A 5,079-nucleotide genomic window follows, 5' to 3' on the forward strand; every position below is an offset into this window, starting at 1 on the left:
ATTAGGAATAATTCTAGAAGCCATAATCTACAGCATGAACAGACTTCCAAGAATAATGTAAAACCGATAGCCAAGAGAGACAAAAGAATGGCACCTTCTAAAAATCAAATTGCTATGCACATCAAAAACCTATTCCAAGCACTATGCTAAGTAAGCTCAGTCTCATAAGGATAAATACTGTGTAAGATCATTATTGTATAAATAAATTCTAGTAAAATGTGTATGAAGATCTAAGGGGGAAGCAAAAGGGGTGAGGATGGGTGAGGAGGGTGTAATAATAGGGTTACATGATTTGATAGGTGGGGGAAAGGGTGGGTTAAGGAAATGGAAAGGATTCAATGTGAAAAACATGTAAATGAACGTTGTAAGTAAATCAATATAAAATAATAATTGTGTAGAAAAAAGAAAACAAAACAACACATATTCCATCAGGGTCAAAAGCAAACCCATAGACTGGGAAGAAATATTTGGCAATGATATATCTGATAAAGGACTCATATCTAAAATGTATAAAATACTTCAGCACTACAACAAAAATGATAAACAACCTAATAACAAAATGGGCATAAGTTATAATAAACACTTCACCAAAATAAAAATTCAGATGACTAACAAATACATGAAGAAAGGTTCAAAATTCTTAGCTTTCACTGTTGTTGTTGTTATTAGGTGTCATCAAATCAAGTACGACTCACAGTGACCCTATGAGCAAAAGATCTGAACCCTCTTGTTCTGTGCCATCCTCACACTTCCTGACACTCAAGTGCCCATTGCAGTGGTGCATAGTATTCCATTGTGTGAATATATCACAGCTTCTCCATTCATTCATTTGCTGATGGGCACTTGGATTGTTACCATCCCTTTGCTATTGTAAGAAATGCAGCAATAAACATTGATGTGTATATATCTCTTTGAGTGACAGTTCTGATTTCTTTCTCAGTAGTGGACTTGTTGGGGCAAATGGTATTTCTATTTCCGACTTTTTGAGAAATTGCCATCCTGCCTCACATAGTATTTGCACCATTTCACACTCCCACCACTGAAAAAAATAAGTAACTCATAAAATATTACACAACATGGGTGACTCTGGAAGACATTGTGCTGAGTGAAATAGCTCAGTCACAAAAGGACAAAAACTGTATAATGCCACTGTTATAAAACAGGTTTAATATAGGGGTTGAGGGAAACTAAGAAGGGATAAATAATGAATACTACATTGGAACAGATGAAGGAAATAACTGGTTAAAAGTAATATATGATTAAGCATCATTTGCACGACAACAGTTTGTAATAATAGGTGCATAGTTAAGTGAACTGGGGTAGAGAGAGGGAGGAAATTATGCAATAATGAAAGAATTTGGTTTTTTAACATCAACTGGAGATTTAAGAAGGAAAATGTGCAACAATGAAAGGAAGTCCAAGATTTCGATAAACTTCTGTTAAAATCACAATTTTAAAAAGCATTTTTTAAAAAAAAGAAAGAAAAAGAAAAACCCCACCACAACCCATTACAGCAGTCACCATGTCAATCCACCTGGTTGAAGGTCTTCCTCTTCTATGCCAACCATCCACCCTTCTCAGGATCATGTCATTCTTCAAGGAATAGTACTTCCTAGCAACATGTCCAAGGCATCATTCTTGCCTTCAAAGAGCACTCTGGCGCCACTCTCTCCAAGACCTATTTGTTTGTTCTCTTGGTCATCCATGGCATGGATGTTCTGCACTCTTCTCCAAAATCATAGCTCAAAGGCATCAATGTTTTTCCTGTCATCCTTATTCATTGTCTAGCTCTCAGATTCACAGTAAGTAATGGGAAAGACCATGGCCTAAATCAGTGCCTCATAGAGATGCAAATCAAAACTACTATGAGATATCATCTAACCCAAGCAACAATAGTGAGGTAATGCAGGGTAGCAAAAGACAAATGCTGATAAGGATGTGGCAAGATTAGAACGCTTATTCACTGCTGGTGGGAGTCTAAAATGGTAAGGCCACTATGAAAGGCAGTCTGGTGGTTCCTTAAAAAGATAGAAATAATTTTATACCATTCGATTCAGCTATCTCACTACTGGAAATATGCTGCAATGAGCTTAATGAGACACAACTCAAAGTGATGTATGCACACCTATGTTTATTGAAGCATTATTCCAACTTCCCATCATCAAAAAATTGATAGAAAAACTGTGATACATTCACACAATGGAGTATTACACAGCATTGAAAAACAATGAACTTGTAAAACACTATACAGCATGGGTAAGCCTGAAAGACATGCTGAGTGAATTATCTTAGTAAGGGACAAGTACTGCCTAACACCACAATTATAAAATAAGAATGACATGGAGGTTGAGGGGAGAACAGGAAAAGAGTGTATATATAATGAACACTTCACTGGGACAGATGAGGGAAGGAATGTCTGAAAGTAATGTATGATTAGGCATTATATGTACGACAATTACTAATCTGGAATAAGAGGTACATTACAAAGTAAACCAATGGGCATGTTTCAGCTGACAGATACTGCCCTGGATATGCTCACCAAGTTGTGCCAAGAAATCTGGAGAACAACCACTTGACCAATTGACTGGAAGAGATCTATCTATATTTGTTCCCATTCAAAAGAAGGGTGACCCAACAGAGTGTGGATACTATAGAACAATATCATTGATTTCACATGCAACCAAGATTCTACTGAAGATTATCCAAAAACTACTGCAACGGCAAATCAGCAGAGAACTGCCAGAAGTCCAGGCTGGGTTTAGAAGGGGTTGTGGTACTAGGGATATTGTAGCTGATCTTAGATGGATATTAGCTGAAAGCAGGGAATACCAGAAGAGTCTCTATCTGTGTTTCATTGATTATTCAAAGGCATTTGACTGTGTGGATCATAAAAAACTGTGGCTGCCTCTGAAGAAAATGGAAATCCCAGAACACTTGATTATGCTAATATGAAACCTATACATGGAACAAGAGGCAGTCATCAGAACAGAGCAAGGAAACACTGCATGGTTCAAAATTGGGAAGGATGTAAGCCAGAGATGTGTCCTGTCTGCATACCTTTTCAAGCTATATGCAGAACAGATTATGAGAGAGGGCGGGCTCTATGGGGAGAAGTGTGGCATGAGGATTGGTGGAAGACCTATTAACAATCTGCGTTATGCAGATGACACAACCCTGCTTGCTAAAACTGAGGAGGACCTGAAATGCTTGCTGCAGAGGTTAAATGACTGCAGCCTCCAATATGGATTGAGACTCAATGTCAAGAAGACAAAGATTCTCACCATTAGACCAATTGGCAGCATCAGGATGGATGGCGAAGAGATTGAGATTGTTAACAACTTTAGCTGGCTTGGCTCTACAGTCAACACTCTTGGCACCACAGGCCAGGATATTAAAAGACATATTGCGATGGAAAAGTCTGCTGTTAGGGACTTCTCCAAAGTACTGAAGAGCAATGGTATCACTCTGGAGACTAAGATGCATCTGATACAGGCCATTTATGCATCAAAGAGTTGGACAATGAATAGGAAGGATAGCTGGAGAGGAGTGTTGAATGTACCATGGACTGCCAAGAATACAAACAGATTCATCCAGGAGAGGGTTAAACCAGGGGGCTCCTTAGAGGCAAGGATTCTGAGACTTCGTCTGACATACTTTGGATATGTTGTAAGGAGGCAGAGGTCCTTGGAGAGGGACATCATGCTTGGTAGGGTGGAGGGACGGCGCAAGAAAGGAAGACCCTGTATGAGGTGGATTGATTCAGTGACTGGGGTAATCGGATGGGTGTGTCAGAGGCAGTGCGACTAGCACAGGATAGAGCAGGATTTAGGGCTGTTGTACATAGGTGCGCTGTGAGTCGCAAGAAAATAGGGGAAGGAATCAGGACAATGTGCAACAATGAATGAATGAAAACCCAAACATTCCTTAAAATGACAATTTTTTTAAAGTACCAAAATGCTATCACCACCACCCACAACAACAAACAACAACAAAAAAAAAACCAACAAACTTACAAGGCTGAAGGAGTCAAAGGGCCTACAAGCATACTTGATAAGCAATGTTAACTTAAGAATTAAATCTTTTTTCTTATCTAAACTGTAAACTGTTACTCCATAATAAAGTCCACAAATATATTGCCTGTGAGTTCTGTCCAGCTACGGGAACAGATTGGTGAATCCAGTAGTAGAACACTGAGAGTCCAATAAAGGGTGGTTGGAGTAAGAATTTATAGAAATAGATATAGGTTGGAGAAAGGCATACCTCACCTCATGGGAATCAATTAAAATAGTTTTTTTTAAATACTACAATGAAATGTGCAAGGAGTTAGAGTCAGAAAATCAAAAGGCCCAAACTCGCTCAGTATTTCTTAAGCTCAAGGAACTAAAGAACAAATTCAAACCTAAAGTTGCTATAATTAAGGATGCTTTGGGCAGAATATTAAATGATCCAGGAAGTATTAAAAGAAGATGGAGGGAATATACTGAGTCACTGTATAGAAAGGAATTGGCAGATACAGAAGAATTTAATGAAATAATATATGAGCAAGAGCCTATGGTGATGAAGGAAGAAGTTCAAGCTGCTTTGAAGGAAATAGCAAAAAATAAGACCCCAGGAAGAGATGGTATACCAATTGAAGTATTTCAGCTAACAGATGTTGCCCTGGATGTGCTCACCAAGTTGTGCCAAGAAATCTGGAGAATAATGACTTGGCCAACTGACTGGAAGAGATCTATATTTGTTCCCATTCCAAAGAAAGGTGACCCAACTGAGTGTGGAAACTACAGAACAGTGTCATTGATTTCACATGCAAGCAAGATTCTGCTGAAGATTATCCAAAAACTATTAGAAAAGCATATCAGCAGAGAATTGCCCGAAGTCCAGGCTGGGTTTAGAAGGGGTCGTGGTACTAGGGATATTCTTTCTGATGTTAGATGGATCTTAGCTGAAAGCAGAGAATACCAGAAGAATGTCTATCTGTATTTCATTGATTATGCAAAGGCATTTGACTGTGTGGATCATAACAAACTGTGGCTGACTCTGAGAAGAATGGGAATCCCAGAACATTTAATTGTGCTAATG

This window comes from Elephantulus edwardii, unplaced genomic scaffold, assembly GCF_000299155.1.
Source record: "Elephantulus edwardii isolate Elephantulus edwardi_28Jun2011 unplaced genomic scaffold, EleEdw1.0 scaffold00212, whole genome shotgun sequence".
Classification (NCBI taxonomy): domain Eukaryota; kingdom Metazoa; phylum Chordata; class Mammalia; order Macroscelidea; family Macroscelididae; genus Elephantulus; species Elephantulus edwardii.